The sequence below is a fragment of the Diabrotica virgifera genome, chromosome 4 (genome assembly GCF_917563875.1).
Source record: "Diabrotica virgifera virgifera chromosome 4, PGI_DIABVI_V3a".
Classification (NCBI taxonomy): domain Eukaryota; kingdom Metazoa; phylum Arthropoda; class Insecta; order Coleoptera; family Chrysomelidae; genus Diabrotica; species Diabrotica virgifera.
The window spans coordinates 140391646-140410359 of record NC_065446.1 but is presented as its reverse complement, the minus strand read 5'-3'; the positions used below and the strand labels follow the sequence as shown (position 1 = coordinate 140410359).

The following is an 18714-nucleotide window of genomic DNA, read 5'->3' as shown; positions in this document are numbered from 1 at the left end:
TTCACCTGGTTGTTTCTTTCTTTGTAAGAGCACTGATCAGATCTGTGGTTACCCGCGCATTTAACACATCTTGGAGAAAGGTAGCAAAAATTTTTGGTGTGGCCGTAGCGTTGGCATTTTATGCACTGAGGTACTACACGCTTTTTATGTGGAGGTTCAAAAATTACTTTATAGTTCAACAATGAATCGATCTCATATATATCTTTGTTATTCTCGGCTTGTTTTAGTTCAACGTAGAACAGTGGTAATGGCTTTTTTGTACCTGATTGACAAATGTTATTGATATTTATGACTTCGTGCCCTACGCTTTGGATTTCCGCCTTAATTTCGTTGATATCTGTAGATGGATGTACATTTCTTAGTACAACTCTGAATGAGCGATCTTCTTTGAGTTGGTAGGTATGAAATTCAGTATTTTTGTCTTCTAGTGCTTTTGTTATAACAGAGTAGACTTCATTATTTTGAGGCATTATTTTTACTTGGTCATTGGTGAGAGTTTTTAATACATAAGCATCTTTTGCAATCGTTTGTAGTAGTTTGGTAAGCGGAGTAATATTTTTAACACTGTAGACAAATATTGGTGGCGTTTTAGTAGTTGTATTTGTATTTTGGCTCTGGTTTTCTTCTGTAGTTGTATCCTGATTTGCATCGTTTTGTTCTTCTGTAGCTGTATCCTGATTTGCATCGTTTTGTTCTTTTTGTAATACAGAGAATTTGTTGGAGGTCGATATTGGTGAGTTTAACCAGTAATCATCTATTTTGGATTGTTTTGTTGCTCTAATATATTTTTCCGGGCTATCAATTCGATTTCTTTTTTTGTTATGTACGTGTTTCCAATCATCTGGTGCAGATTCAGCTTGGGATTGCGATTGAACAGGTACTACAGGATAATATTGTGCTGCACTAGTAGAAGGCTGCATCGGTTGTGAAACTAAATGCGGTTGCACGTTTTGAATACTCTGAGCTGTGTTATTATATAAGGACTCTTGAATTGGTACATATTGAATTTGCGCGTACGGTCCTGCACATTGGTTTAGTGAATTTAGTGATGGATTTGTAGTAATGTCCTGTTGTGGATAATGTACATACTGAGTATTATAATTTTGACTCATGGTTTAAACTCGTTAAGCTTTTCCCGCCTGAGCACCGCCACATATTTTCCTTTATCTTGTACCCATCCACCGTCCGATGTTATTTTTTTGTTTGGTTCGGGGACGATGAGCAGGTCAGTTTCCAGCTTGCAGGCTTTTAAGTGGACAAGATCGTGGGCTCTACGTGCTCTGCCCACGTTCACCTGCAATATCCGTATACCAGGTTGATCCTTGAGGTCCGTTTTGGTTCAGTTCCCTAGAGTCGTCCCTGCATCTGATTCGCCTTTTTTTGAAAAATTAAAATAATTAAAAACTAAAATAAATAAATAAATAAGTATAGATAAAATGAATAAATAAAATAAATAGGTAAAATGTGTATAAATAAAATAGTTACGTAAATAGAAATAGTTAAAATAGTAACATAAAGTTAAAATAGGTAATATAAACAATAAAATAGATCTATAAAATAATAAATTAGTAATTTTAAAATTTGTATAAATAAAATACAACCTAGGTGGGCTGTATATGAGCCAACCCCATATGTTGTTTACTAAACATTTCTTAATGAAATTACAAAAAGTTCCATCTTGTTTGATTTTTTCCGAAGTGAAAATCTATATGCACTCCCCTATATGAACTAGACATAATTTGACTTAATCAAGTATATTCAAATGGGAAATAAGCCACAATTTTACCTAAAAATGATTTTATTAACGTTTCGACGCCCAAGTCGGGTGTCGTTGTCAAAATACAAAAATACGAAACGTTAATAAAATCATTTTTAGGTAAAATTGTGACATTTCCCATTTGAATATACTTAATTATAAAAATGCCACAAGAAAATAGCTTCAGAACAACATAATTTGACTTTTTACGTTAATTGTTTACGTTATGCTTCATTACTTTTCATGTTTGTACATCATATGTTTTATGCATATTTTAATAAACATGCATTTTAATGTTTGAAAAGTGTAAGACCAAAAAGTAAAAAATAAAATAAATATGAAAAAAAAAATTTAAGAAACGCTTTTCTTTAGTTACGAGTGACTAACATTAAAAATATTATAAAAAATCAACTAAAAAGCCAAAAATAAAAAAAATTGAAGAAATCTAACACATTCGTTAAAGAAAAGCGTGGGGCGAAAACTGTTTATTCGATGAAGACGCGCCACGCTTTGCTTTGACAAATGTGTTAGATTTCTTCATTTTTTGAAGTGAAAACTTCTTTAGGGACGTTGTGCACTTTTTGGATAGGGGAAAAAGCATTGAATTCGCGACCGTCATTGCGACCCTCATCGCGACCGTCATCGCGACCGTCTTGCGACCGTCATCGCTTATGCTATATATTATGTGTATGTGTATATAATAAATTGTGTAGAGGTATTTAAATTTAAAATAAATGTATAAATACATATATAAATTGCATAGAAGTATTTAAATTTAAAATAAATGTAAAACTTATTTTTGGATGGGGAAAAACAATTTATCTGGCGACCGTCATCGCGACCGTCATCTCTTCCGCGAAATAAATTTTGTACGTAGATATATTATATTATGTGTATGTATATATAAATTTTATAGAAGTATTTAAATTTAAAATAAATGTAAAACATATTTTAAGATGGGAAAAAAGGATTTATTTGGCGACCGTCATAGCGACCGTCATTTCTTCGGCGAAATAAATTTTGTACGTATGTATATTATGTGTATGTATATATAAATTGTATAGAAGTATTTAAATTTAAAATAAATGTAAAACCTATTTTTGGATGAGGAAAAAGGATTTTTTTGGCGACCGTCATCGCGACCTTCATCTCTTCGGCGAAATAAATTTTGTACGTATATTTATTATGTGTGTGTATATTATATAAATTGTGCAGAATTGTAAATTTAAAATAAATGTAAAATCTATTTTAGGATGGGAGAAAGGATTGATTTCGCGACTGTCATCGCGACCGTCATCGCTTCGACGAAATAAATTTTATACGTATATTATTATAATGTACGTATAATAATAGTAATATTATTGAAGTGAAAACTTCTTTAAGGACGTTGTGCACTTTTTAGATGGGAAAAAAGCATTGAATTCGCGACCGTCATTGCGACCGTCATCGCTTCGGCGAAATAAATTTTGTACATATATGTACATTATTATGTGTATGTATATATAAATAGTGTAGAAGCCAAGCAACGCGTATATAATATTGGTATAACACCGTTTTTTTGGATGGGGATAAAGAATTGATTTCGCGACCGTCATCGTTTAGTCGAAATAAATTTTGTATGTATATATTATCTTCTTCTTCAGCCTGTTTGCATCCACTCCTGGACAAAGGCCTCCCCATGAGTTCTCCATTCTTCTCTGTTTTGTGCTATTTGGTGCCAGTTTCTCCCCATTTTTGCGTTAATGTCGTCTAGCCATCGTTTTTGTGGTCTTTCTCTACTATGACTGTGCTCGCGTGGTTTCCAATGTACAATGTTTCTCGTCCACGTTTCGATGTTTTGTCGTGCCACGTGTTCTACCCAGGTTCGTTTCATTTGCATTTCAATTCTTCCAATTACATATTCCACTTTCGTCCTGCTTCGGACGTCCTCATTTTGTATATGTTCCCTCAGTGATACCCCTAACATAGCTCGTTTGATCGCCCTCTGTGTCGTTCTCAATCTATTGGCTGATACCTCTGTAAGTGTCATCGTCTCCATTCTATAGGTCATAATTGGTAGAATACAACTGTTGAATACCCCTTCCTTTAGATTTATTGGTATCTTTTTGTTCTTCAACACATCACTGAGTCTTGCTTCTGCTGCCCAAGTCATTTGGATTCTTCTAGTTATTTCTGCCGTTTGATTCTGTTTGCATAATTTGATCGTGTGACCTAGGTATATATACTTTTCGACATTATCGATATCACTTCCGTCTAAGTCGATCGTGATAAATTGATTTGTCATCACTTTTGTTTTATTTGTTTTTGTTCTCTGTCTAACTTCTCTCTCCGTTCTTATTTTGCTTGTTTTTAGACCTTCTGATACATTTATTTGCATAGTTGCATTGTCATATATGTATATAAAGGAATATTCTATATCTAGAATCAATCCTTGCGTTATTCGTTCCTTCTAATACAGCCCAGAGTTCTATGAAATCGAATGCCTTATTGTAATCCGCACAGCTGCCAAATGAAGAGGTTCATTGTATTTGTTGCACTTTTCGATAAGTTCGTTATTGTCTGTAGGTATTCTATGGTACTATGTCAACAGGCTGGTAACTATCGAATTTATTTGATAGCCTGTTAGTAATTATTTTGGTAAGCATTCTGTACGGATGTGGAAACATGCTTATTGGTTTGAAATTTTCGCGTTTGTGGTACCTATTACATATTAGGTATATTTATATATAAATAGTATAGGACGCACGCATCGCGTGTATATTATAGGTATAGAACTTCTTTTTGGATTGAGAAATTCGCAACCGTCATCGCTACGGTGGGATATTAGTAATTTATATACTATAGGTTGAATTGCGTATATTATAAAGTTTTGTTTCAACTAGCGGTCAAACTAGTCAGAAACTATCAGCGAATAGTCGACCAGCGCGAGTAGAGGGGATAGCACTGGTAACTGTATTATGTTCTCGCACTGGCCAACTGTTTGCTGACGATTTCTGATTGTTGTTTAACCTGTTGTCGACCTATAAGTTCGAACCAGTGATGTGGGAGTCACTGGTTCGAACGAAGTTATAATGGTTAAAGGAGGGATAAAGTGTGTACCCGAAAGAGTTTTGCGAAGCAAGCGCATAAGGGGCCACACGGTCCCTACTCCAATCATTATAAGTGATTAGTGTTTAAAGTATTTTTGAAGTGAAAACTTCTGTAGCGATTTTGTGCACTTTCTGGATGGGAAAAAGCATTGAATTCGTGACCGTCATAGCTTCGCCGAAATAAATTCCGTGCGTTTATGTATTATGTGAAGCTATATATAAATAGTATAGGATGCACCCAATGGGTACCTATATAATGTAGGTATATCACTTTTCTTTGGATGGGGAAAAAGCATTGAACTCGCAGATATTAGTAATTTATATACTATAGGTTGAATTGCGTATAAGTTCGACTGAAGTTATAATGGTTGGAGGAGGGATAGAGTGTGTACCCGAAGGAGCTTGTTTCGTAAGAAGTTTTCACTTCTGTCGGCTCTCCCACGAGTGCCCTATTTTTTTTTATTTTTGGCTTTTTAGTTGATTTTTTTACAATATTTTTAATGTTAGTCACTCGTAACTAAAGAAAAACGTTTCTTAATTTTTTATATATTTTTTTTATTTTTAAATTAAATAAGCATATTCAGTACAATTCAAAGAATATTTAAAAAAATCCAAGGAAAAATATTGAAAAAATAGCTTACGGTGACAAATTTTTAAATGCACCTCCAAAAACAATGAATTTTGCGATGGACATCAGAACTCATCATTGGATCATGTTAAACAAAAAATTCAAAAAGATTTTATCAGTTTATGAGTTTCTCGAGGTAAAGCGTCGAGTTTTTTAGTTTTTTGACTTTTGGTATCACTCAGAAGTCAAAACAACGAAATTAAAAAAAAACGCGTTTGAAATTTTGCCAAATTTTATTTTCAATTTCTTTTTTGCCTATCAAATCGTAAAGTGATGCACACCGGAATATGGTTTTGAATCGCGGAATAATTTACAACAGAGAATGGGAACAGCTGTTAAACGTGTCTCACTATGCTCAAGCGTTCTGGCGCGAACCTGCTGCAAAGCGAGTCGAAGATAAAGATATTCAACATGCTGTATTTCCGGTAATTTTGCTCCGATCAATATGAAATTTTCTGAGAGTACTCTAGAAGTTATGTACTTTCATTTAAAATATTAATTAAAATGTGTTAATAAAGTTTGTTTAGTTAACGTAGATTGTTACTCCGCGATTCACAAACATTTCTTGGATTTCTCTTTCGTGCAACTTGACTTGCTCATATTTTTAAAGTGTAAAGTCTGGCCATAGCATTTCATGAATAGATTATTGCGGGAATACTATATTATCGCATTTGTTATTAAAATTTAATTATTTAATAATATTTAAGATTCTTTAATAATATTATTATTTATTTTGATGTATATTTTGATTGGTAAACAGATTGGTACAGTCCCCTACATTTGGTTACCTGTTTACACTGCTTTTCCGGTAGCCATAGACGTTAACATGTAGGTAATGACCTATTTTATATGTTTTACACTTTTAATTTCAATAAAATTTGATGGCTGAAAGGAGGAAACAAATGGGTAAAACTGTTTGTTTTAATTAAGAACTTTTTAAAACTAAAAATTTCAGATTGATATTTACAAAATTACCGGAATGAATTACAGCATGTAGAATATCCCTACCTTCGACTAGCTTTGCAGCAGGTTCACGCCAGTTCACTTGAGCGTAGTGAGAAACGTTCAACAGCTGTTTGCATTCTCTTTTGTAAATTACTCCGCTATTCAAAAACTTATTGCTTGCATCACTTTATGACTTGACAGGCAAAAAATAAATTGAAAATAAAAGTTGACAAAACTTAAAACGCGTTTTTCACAAAACTGCTTTTTTCAAAGGCTGTGGACATTGTAACTCAACTATAAACCGATCCACCTAAAATTTTGTATATATTTTCTTTATACACTAAGCGCCAAAATTAACGCACCACCTTAAAAATGGTACATTTTTGAAATCTCGTATTTTCTAAACCTGTTGTCCGATTTTAGTGATTCTTTTAGTATGTTATAGCTTTGTTCTTTAAGAATATCAGTGTAATACTGTTGCTAAACATGTAAGTGTCATTGTACACTGGGTGTAACAATGATAGTGTGTTTTTTCCTCAAAGTTCGGAACACCCTGTGGAATATTCTAGCGTCTATAAAATATTGAAATTAAAACACAACTATAGCCTTAGGCTTTCTTAACACTTTTCTTTTTGATTTATTCGCTTCTGTTGCATAACAAAAAAATTTAGGTACTTTAACAACCAGCAACTTTCTTCATCAATACAGGGTGTTTCTAAATAAGTGCGACGACCTTTAAGGGGTAATTCTGCATAAAAAATAATGACCGTTTGATTTCTAAACATATATCCGCAAATGCTTTGTTTCCGAGATACGGGATGTTAAATTTTTTCTTACAAACTGACGATTTATTTAGTGCTCTAAAACGGGTTGAGATATGCAAATGAAATTTGGTAGGTTTTAAGAGGTAGTTATTACGAATTTTTTTGCTACAATTAAGAATTTTATACGAGTCATATTACCCTGTCATAATCGCCGCATGCACGCCAATGGTGAATATAAAATTCTTAATTGTAAGCCAAAAAATGCGCAATCACCACTTCTTAAAATTTGCATTTGCAAATTTGCATATCGCAACTGGTTTTAGCGCAGTAAATAAATCGCCAGTTTTTAAGTAAAAATTCAACATCCCGTATCTCGGAAACGAAGCATTTGCGGACATATGTTTATAAATCAAACGGTCATTATTTTTCATGCAGAATTACCCCTTAAAGTTTGTCGCACTTATTTAGAAACACCCTGTATTGATGAATTACGTTGCTAGTTGTTAAAGTACCTAACTTTTTTATTACGCAACATAAGCGAATGAATCAAAAAGCAAAATGTTAAAAAAGCCTAAGGATACAGTTTAGTTTTAATTTCAATATTTTATATACCCTAGAATATTCCACAGGGTGTTCTGAACTTTGAGGAAAAAACATACTATCATTTTTACACTCGGTATACAATAACGTGTTTAGCAACAATATTTTACAACGATATTCTTGAAGAATAAAGCTATAACATACTAAAAAAATCAATAAAATCAGACAACAGGTTTAGAAAATACGGGACTTCAAAAATGTCCCATTTTTAAGGTAGTGCGTTAATTTTGGCGCTTAGTGTACATTTCGGGAGGTAAATCTGTCGAGTTATTTTTTGTTTTATGCTTATTTTTTGTTTAACAATAATAAATATGTTGATTTTCGCCTTTTTTGCAAAAAAAATTTCGTTGTGTTTTAATTTTTGAGTGAAAGCAAAAAGTCAAAAATCGTTAAAACTAAAAAAAACTCGGCAGCGGTACCTCTAAAAACTCATAAGCTAATAAAATATTTTTGAGTTTTTTGTTCCACATGACAATGATGAGTTCTGATGTCCACTGCAAAATCCATTTTTTTTAAGTCTTTAAAAATTTGTCATCGTTTTTCACATGCCATCGTTTGCCACATTTTTTCAATATGTATTTTGTATTTGTTGAATTGTACTGAATATGATTATTTAATTTAAAAATAAAATAATTGTACCATACATTCAAGAAAATATTAACAAAAATGTGCTTGAAATTTGATTTAAAATTTTACGCCCTTATGGATAGCTATGACCATATTTTGATAGGCAACCCATGCAAGTTGTATTTGTGTATATAAGAAATTTAATAAAAAAATGTTTTATCCCGTAAACAGATGGGAGAAGGTCGACCTAGTTTCGGATCTTAGACTAACAGGATCAGATTAGATGGATATAATAAATAAAATAAAGAAAGGAAAGACAGTTGCATTGAAAGATATTACAAGCAAAACTAAACACCAAATCTGTCAGGCACTAATGCTAAGCTGCCCACTGCATGGATCAGAGACCTGGGTGGCAAATAAAAGAATAGAAAATATAGAAAATGGCAATGGAAATTATACAGGGTCTCCCAAAAGTAGTGGAACGGTCGAATATTTCGCGAACTAAACATCGGATCGAAAAACTGAAAAATACCTTTTCAATCATTTTCAAAAATCTATCCAAGGACACCAAACACCAACCCCCATTACACCCCCTGGAGGTGGGGTGGGGGGTAACTTTAAACTCTCAAATGGAAACCCCCAGTTTTTCTTACAGGTTTTAATTTGTTACATAAAAGTAAGCAACTTTTATTCAAGACATTTTTTCGAACTGTGGATAGATGGCGCTATAATTGGGAAAAACGATTTATCCTGATACCATAGGTAAATTATAGAAACGGTCTAATATCTCACGAAATACACTTCCAAATGAGAAACTAAAAAACATATTTTTAATCTTTTTCGAAAACCTATCGAATAACACCAAACATGACCCTCCAACCCACCCCCTGAATGTGGGGTGGGGGGTAATTTTAAAATCTTAAATAGCAACCCCCACTTTTTATTACAGATTCGGATCGGTCATGAAAAATTAAGTAACATTTATTCGAAACTTTTTTTACAATTGTTAATAGATGGCGCCTTAATTGGAAAAATTCGATTTATTAGCGCCATCTATCAGAAATTTTAAAAAATGTTTCGAATAAATGTTGCTTAATTTTTTATGACGAATCCGAATCGGCAATAAAAAGTGGGGGTTGCTATTAAAGATTTTAAAGTTACCCCCACCCTATATCCTGGGGGTGGGTTGGAGGGTCATGTTTGGTGTTATTCGATAGGTTTTCAAAAAAGATTAAAAATCTGTTTTTTGGTTTCTCATTTGGAAGTGTATTTCGTGAGATATTAGACCGTTTCTATAATTTACCTATGGTATCAGGATAAATGGTTTTTCCCAATTATAGCGCCATCTATCCACAGTTCGAAAAAACGTCTTAAATAAAAGTTGCCTACTTTTACGTAAAGAATCCAAATTTGCAAGAAAAACTGGGGATTTCCATTTGAGATTTTAAAGTTACCCCCCACCCCACCTCCAGGGGGTGTGGGGGGTAACCTCCCACCTCATTGGATAGATTTTTAAAAATGATTGAACACGTATTTTTCAGTTTTTCGATCCGATGTTTAGTTCGCGAAATATTCGACCATTCCACTACTTTTGGGACACTCTATATTTTGGAGAAGAAGCTGCAAATCGATACTAATGTACAAAGTGCGATTTGAACGAATTAAAGAACTAATGGATGCGAAGGAGACACTAAATGACGAAAAAAAAAAACAAAAATTTATCTGATATGGGCATATGCGAGGATGGGCGAGACAAGAACACTGCTGAGAAGTTGGAAATGAAAATGAAATAGAGGCAGGAAAAGAGGACATCCTAGATTACAGTGGAACAGACAAATAAAAACAGAAATGGAAAAAGAGACCTCACTGAAGAAGATATGTATACGTACTGCATTCGCTCTAGCGAGATTTTTATTGACACATTCGGAATAGGAAACATACAACACAAAAATTCCTACCTCACTCTATTAGCTGCTGAAATGAACTTAATCTTTCATTAAAAAAAAAGAAGAATTATGAGAAATAGTGGGAGTGTATACTAACTCATAAAATTTTGTGGAGTTTATTTCTACAAAATATTTTTTTTTGCACAATAAATAATTTTCTCATTTGTTATCAATACATTATAACGGTGTAAATAAATAATTATTGATTGGCGTAAGGTTTATGATATTTTTATGTCTGTTTACCATTAATAATATTGGCTATGAGCAGGTGGATTGGTTGTGTAGTAATTTCCAGTCACTTCTGACAACTGAATTTCCCAAAAAAGAAATTACTAACGTCACTGTCAAAATGAATCTCGATAGAGCGAATTCAGTATATGAGAAGAATAAATGGCAATACGGCTTTTCATTCACAGTCATTTGTTTCGAGCTTCTGTCATGTGTCACATAAAATTAATATATCTACGTCATACGTTATTGGCATCCACCATGATACAAACCGAAGACTTATGACGTAGATATATTAATATTATGTGACACATGACAGAAGCTCGAAACAAATGACAATCGATGAAAAGCCCTATTGGTGTGTGATAATCCAGATCTTCCCTAAATTATTTTTCCTTTTACCTATTTATTTTAGATTTTCCTCTTTTTCCAATGAATTCCATTCTGCTGCTATTTTTTTTTCGATTTTCTTCGTTTAATTAAAATGTAACGACTATTGTTTATTTCTAAATAAACCAACGTACGTATACAAAAATAAGTAAAAAGACAAACTCAAATTTCATTTTAATGGTATTCTTTTTCTCCTGAGCATCTTTCAGTGCGTCACAGTTTTTCGATTTCTTTCTAATGCATTAAATTGCATGTGACAGAAAAAAGGCACGTCTGTGATTAGAGACATTTATAACATTTATTCTAGTTGTCGATAGATGGCACTATAATCGAAAAAAAATTATTTACAATAATTATATTTACAAATATTTACAATCTGTACAATTTATAAGACTATACAAATCAAAGAAAATATCATTTTATAAATGCAATAAACACAATTGATTTGTTTTTATGTAAAATTGCAAATAAAATGTGACAACTTTCAGATTTAACTAAAATGTCATGTTAGAATAAATGTTATAAATGTGTATTATCACGGAATTACTATTTTTCTATCATTTGTGACGCACTGAAAAATGCTCATGAAAAGGAATTTATATTTTCTATTTGGCTGAATACAATATTGGTAACTGTCAACTGTCAGATTAGTCTAATATAGAAAGAATTACTAGAATTTAAAGATGGCCTTGGAAGGGACGGCATTTCTTACTTCTGTAGCACCTTTAAAATCGTGTTGTTCTATGTATTAATAGAGTCTGTATATGATACAGACTAAATAAAACTCAAATAATTATATGTAATAGAGTTTTATTTAGTCTGTATTATACATTGTGTGTATGGTTCGCACAGTATAAATACCGTTGCACTTCATCCGCGTCATGGCTAGTATTCTCCTTTTCATGAACATTTTTCAGTGCGTCACAAATTATAGAAAAAAAGGTAAGTCCGTGATAATACACATTTATGACATTTATTCTAACGTGACATTTTAGTTAAATCTGACAGTTGTCAAATTTTATTTTCAATTTGGAATAAAACCAAATCAATTGTGTCTATTGCATTTATAAAATGGTATTTTCTTTCATTTGTATAGTCTTATAAATTGTACAGATTATATTGATAATATTATTATTTTATTTAATAAATAATTCTTTTTTGATTATGGCGCCATCTATCGACAACTAGAATAATCACCGAACTAGAATAATTACCGAAGTATTCCCAGACGTGCCTTTTTTTCTGTCACATACAATTTAATGCGTTAGAGAGAAATCGAAAAACTGTGACGCACTGAAAGATGATCATGAGAAAAAGAATAACTTCACATTATACCAACGCAAAATATTTAAGTCGTAGGTTCCTTTTTACAATCGTCTAGCCAATACATTGGAATTACAGCCACTAGACATATTTCACTATATACGCGTAGAAATTATTTATAATTACATTTATATAAGTATATTTGAAGATTTTTATCAATGTAAACTTAAAGAAATATACCATAACTTGTTTCATTTAATTTGTATAGTCGGTTCGCTAAACTCAGACACAATAGGGCTTTTCATTCACAGTCATTTGTTTCGAGCTTCTGTCATGTGTCCCATAATATTAATATATCTACATCATAAGTTATTGATATATACCAATGATACAAACCAAAGACGTATGGCGTAGATATATTTATATTATGTGACACATGACAGAAGCTCGAAACAAATGACAGTCGATGAAAAGCCCTATTGGCTAGTGATTTTAGTAAGTAATTTTGCCAATTTGGTAAAATTGGCAATACAAATTATTACTAAATAGTTAATAATTACTAAATAGTTAGTAATTTTGCCAATTTTGGCAAAATTGGCCAAAAACAAAAAAATACCTACTAAAATCACAAGCCAGTTATGTCTGAGTTTAGCGAACCAACTATATAGTGATGAGCGTGCTAATAACTGGCAAAATAGCGCAAAAGATGGACAACGTACTAAGTTATAAGATAAAAAGAAATGAAAATAGTCGAGCTGGGACATTTAGCGATATTAACATATAAATTCACATTATATTGATTGCTTCCCACCTTTACACGCATCAGAGGAGTATGTCAACTAAAACTGTCACTGTGACAGCGACAGTTACTAAACTCGTCCGATACGTCTAAAGGTGGGAAACAATCAATATCATGAATATTTTTAGGTTAATATCGCTGGATTTCCCAGCTCGATTAGTTTCATTTCTGTTTATCTCACAACTTAATACGTTTTTCATCTTTTGTGCTATTTTACCGGTTATTAGCGCGTTCAACACTGTATAAGTATTTTTATGAAACACACTTGTCCGGATCACACTTTAATGCAATCGAACGAAGGGGGCGATTTGGCATAAATTGATAACACTTAATTGTCAATTGCTGTGTTGACACTTCACATATTTGTTTTATTATTTACTATAAGTACATAGGTATTTGTTTTATTAAGAATATTTATTGTTTTTATTATTTACTTTAACATAAGAGTATTACTTAATTTTTTTTCTATTTCTAATGATTTTATTTCTGACGCAATATTTCTGACGCAAATAATAACCTGCAACGGTATTCATATTGTACCAAATATATTTATTGCTTTATTGTTATTATACGATGTAAATACACACTACACACATGAAAACTTCTTATTCTTTTATAATATCTACAATTAATTATTTAAACATTTATATGAAAAAGTTACACAAGCATAACGTAACAACATATTGTTGACGTAATTATATTGTCATATTTAAACGTCAAGACTGTTTCTTTCGAAAACTTTTTACATTGACATTGAGAAAGTTGTTCATATTGATCATTATTATTGGTATGTTCTTTACATTCTATTTACACATCTATTTTTTTAATTAATATATAGTTCAACCTCAAAGGGTCATTGGCGTAGTACAATTTAAAGTTTTATAATAATTTATTTAGTACATTTATGGAGTATAAGTATGATTACAAATTTTTCATATCAGTTCCGTCACTTAATTTTGCGTGTAAGGTATCTTGTAATTTATATTGAAGTCTCTCCATGCAATAGAAAGGACAATCCAGTAAAATATGGCGAATAGGTACTGAGCACAATATCACATACGTAGCATTGTGGTTTTAATTCACTCTCCAGCAGATACTCCAGGAAAATAAGCTACAGATAGACAATGTTCGGGACACTCAAAGATCCAGGTAGCTGACTACATTTTTAGTTATTGTAGACCTATAGGAACAAAACCTACTTGTTTCCTGTCTAGAGTTCGCGTCCGTTTTTTAATTATTAACAATTTAGTGCAAAAATCGCGATTTTTTCAATTATTTGCACCCCATTCAAAAGCTAAATAGTTGACATAAAATTACAAAATTTAATTTTTTAGAACATTGAAAAACCTTAAAAATGCCTATTTTTTAAAATTAAAAAGTTAATTTGTTGCTACGCAAACTGAAAAATAAGTGAAAATCGTTATTTGTTAATAACTTTTACTTAAACTACCTTAGAACTTTAGTGTTTCACCCAAAGTTGAGTATTGGGGTACTTAACAAAGCCTCAAAATTTGAGACCAATTCATTAATTAGTTGAAAAGTTATTATATTTGTTTATACCAGAGACCTTTATTTTGCAATAACATAAGACAGAAAATAATGAAGATAGGGCAATTCTGCGTATGCCAAATGAAAGTAGAAAAGTGATATTATCAAAATGTATTAAAAAAAAGATAAAAAATTATCTAACATAGTCAAAAATCCTAATGCCAAATTTTTTAAATTTTGTAGTTTATAAACATTTAGAATCACTTTAAAAATATTTTCCTTATGATCATTTTACATATTCAAAATGCTGGTATTTTACACGAATTTTTAAAAATGTAATTCAATTGGTGACTAGTCGTGGTAACTGAAGGGAGAGCTGGGAGCCGACAAATGCATGAGTTTTAAAACTAAAAAAGGCAACTTAAAACTACTATCATTTTCTATATCTCGGGATCTACTGAATATATTTGGATCTTTCTTTTTTTTAATTTGTATGTAATTTTTCTGTACATTAGAAATATGCAATTTGTCTAGAAATTTATTAATTAATAAACAGTCTAATTTGTTTAAACAATTTTTGAGAAAAAGTGTTTTCCCAAAAATCTATGTTTTTAATCATACTATCATTATTATTCATAGAAAAAGTTAAGGTATACTTTTATAAATAAAGTATCTTTATTCAATAAATAATTATCTAATAAAAATAATTTATTTACTAAAGTATACTTTAACTTTTTCTATGATCGTTAATGATATTATGATTAAAAAATAAATTTTTATAAAAAATAATTATTATTCAAGAAATGTTTAAGCAAATTAGACTGTTTATTAATTAATAAATTTATAAACAAATTGCACATTTGTACTGTACGTAGAAATTACATATAGATTAAAAAAAGAAAGATCAAAATCCATTGAGTTGATCCGGAGACACAGAAAATTATATTAGCTTGAAATTGCTTTTTCGGTATTTTAACTCAGTGGATTTGTAGGTTCCACCTAGTAACCGTTTGAACACCATTTTTGAAAATTCGTAGAGGCTGCTGTGAAGGTATAATGTTCGTGCAAATTTTTTATCAAAACATACAAACACCATTATTTAAAATGGCATTAATGAGATTACTTAATTGTTATAAACAAATTAGCTGTGAATTAAAAAAAAAAACGCATGCTAGCTTTGTCCCAAATGAATCCAGGGTAAATTTATTTATTTAAAAACTCGTATTAAAATACTGGCTTTTCGAATATACAGGGTGGTTCATCTTATTCGCCTCGGTGTCTGTACGGAAAACCACTTGATATTTTAAAAAAATTTCTTCACAGAAATATACAAGGCTATTAATACTACAATCTAAAAATAACGCGAATTATACAGGGTGCTCCAAAAAAGACTGGTATATCAAAGTTATATTTTTTCTAATAGAATGCCCTATATCTGATGACATTATTGAATTGACCTTGAAAAATAAGCTGTACTTTCATAAGGGTTCCCGATACCTAAATACAGGGTGTTTTGATTTATTTCGATTTTTATAAAAATGTAAGGTTTTAGAAAAAAATAAATATCTACGAATCTAAGAATTAGTAACAAATTCTTTCTTGGATCTTAATAATTGACTATTTACTACAATACTTAAGCAGATGCTTATTGCAACACAGTTTCGTAGAGGGTGGTCAAAATATGAGATTTTTCGATTAACAAATTCAAGCTGTAATAACTTACTTATTTTAAATGGAACACCCTGTATCTTACTAGTCTATCGTGTAGAAAATATATTTAGCTTTCAATTTTAATTAGGGTTTCCTATACCTATCTTTTTACAGGGTGGTCAAAATATTAGATTGTTCTATTAACAAATTCAAGCTGTAATAACTTACTTATTAATGGAACACCCTGTATCTTACTAGTCTGTCTCGTAGAAAATTTATTTAGCTTTAAATTCTTATTAGGGTTTGCTATACCTATCTCCATTTGTTAAATATTTAAAGATTTCCTAATTTGTAAGCTTTAAAAATTAGAATTAAGTAAATATGTCGTGGTTATGTACAATACATCACCAACACCGGCAATATACTTAAATATCTTAGAGACAAGATACTGTCATTAATAAAATTTTCATTATCATGTAATCACACAGAGTGTTGTATTATTTTAGTTGATTTTGGCCTACATGTGACATTGAATAATATGTTTATATTAAACTGCATACCCTATATTAGATGCCGTATTCTGGAAGATATTTAAATTATATTTCATTCCGTATAAGTATTTTCCATATCTTAAACCAACGGTTATTAAGTAAATTTAAGAAGACCACTTTTTGTTTGAATCTTTGAATCGCAATTACAAACAATTAAATGCAATGGCTACTATGACGAAAACGAGCCTATTGTACAAAAATATATGTATAAATGGGTATTTACAGAATAACATGGGAATTTATATTTACATAATAACATGTGTATTGAGAATATCTACATGGAATTGAAGAGATTTTAAATACCTTACATTATAAAGAATAGAATATCGCGTGTGTCATTTAAAATAAGAACACTCTGTGTAATTCAATGATAAAAATGTGAATTTTATTAACGAAAGTATCTTGACTAAAATATTTAAGTATATTGCCGGTGTTGGTGATGTGTTGTACAGTACGTTGTACATAACCACGACATAGGTATCTATGGTAGGGGAGCAAAGTATGCTAAATGTGCAGTCACTCGAGCGCTTTGGAGACCTATTGGGTTGTGAAGAGTAGGTCCTAAAACCAAAAAAAGTTAAGTAACATTTTCCATTTTAGTGGGCGCTTGCCATTTTTTAATTTAATTTTTCATTTCCAACAATCGTTTTTTCCGATTATAACGCCATCTATACATAATTCGAAAAAATGTTTCGAATAAAAGTTACTTATTTTTTCGTAAGGAATCCAAATCTGCAATAAAAAATGGGGGCTCCTATTTAAGATTTTAAAGTAACCCCATACCCCACCTCCGTGGGGGGTCGTGTTTGGTGCCATTCGATAGATTTTTTAAAAATAATAAATAAGTGTATTTTACAGTTTTTCGATCTGATGTTCATTTCGCGAAATATCGCGGGATTCGTATTTAAAATATTAAATTTACCCCCCACCCCTCTCCGTGGGAAGTCGTGTTTGGTATCATTCGATAGATTTTTAAAAATGTTGAGCACATATTTTTTAGTTTTTTGATCTGGCATTCATTTCGCGAAATATTCGCTTTTTTCTTGTGAAACTTTGGGACTCACCCATTTCCTTACGACCGGCTCAAATCGTCAGATTTTTTAAATATACACTATTTTGCATGTACTTAACTTACCTTATCTTAATCTGACAATTTCGAGTTTTTTTAAGGATAGATTTTTTTTTCGGGCCCCCCTTAACGAACTCCCCTGTGTTAAGAGCCAATATATGGTAGAGGTACATCTGCAGGGTACCAGGTTTCTCCCCATATGATAATCTGACGCGCTCGAGTAACTGCAAAAATCCCCGCTTGGGCTCCCCTACCACTACTTAATTCTAATTTTTAAAGCTTACAAATTAGGAAATCTTTAAATATTAAAAAAAAAGAAGGGAGATAGGTATATGAAACTCTAATAAGAATTGAAAGCTAAGTAAATTTTCTACGCGATAGATTAGTAAGATACAAGGTGTTCCATTTAAAATAAGTAAGTTATTACAGCTTGAATTTGTTAATAGAACAATCTAATATTTTGACCACCCTTTAAAAGATAAGTATAAGAAACTCTGATATAAATTGAAAGATACGTAAATTTTCTACGCGATAGACTAGTAAGATACAGGGTGTTCTATTTAAAATAAGTAAGTTATTACAGCTTAAATTTGTTAATAGAACAATCTCATATTTTGACCACCCTGTAAGAAATTTTGTTGAAGCAAGCATCTGTTTAAGTATGCTAAATAGTTTAATATTAATATCCAAGAGAGAATTTGTAACTAATTCTTAGATTCGTAGATATTTATTTTTTTCTAAAACCTTACATTTCATAAAAATCGAAATAAATCAAAACACTCTATATTTAGGTATAGGGAACCCTTATGAAAGTATAGCTTATTTTTTAAGGTCAATTCAGTAATGCCATCAGATATAGGGCATTCTATAAGAAAAAATATAACTTTGATATACCACTCTTTTTTGGAGCACCCTGTATAATTTACATTATTTTTAGATTGTAGCATTAATGGCCCTGTATATTTCTGTGAATTTTTTTTT

At 31.3% G+C, this 18714-nt stretch overlaps 1 protein-coding gene across 3 annotated transcripts in view; it reads left to right on the top strand.

The window, feature by feature from the left end:
• Window positions 1–18714, top strand: part of LOC114335268 (uncharacterized) — a 511010-nt gene that overhangs the window by 423535 nt on the left and 68761 nt on the right. Inside the window, exon 1 of one of the 3 annotated variants that reach the window (XM_028285486.2) lies at window positions 13561–13762. The exons of 1 other annotated variant lie outside the window; for it this stretch is intronic. The gene's annotated coding sequence lies outside the window, so the exon portion shown is untranslated. Of the gene's footprint in view, window positions 1–13560; window positions 13763–16599; window positions 17241–18714 lie in introns of those variants that run through there. One more of the 3 variants, XM_050648409.1, reaches the window with a different exon arrangement.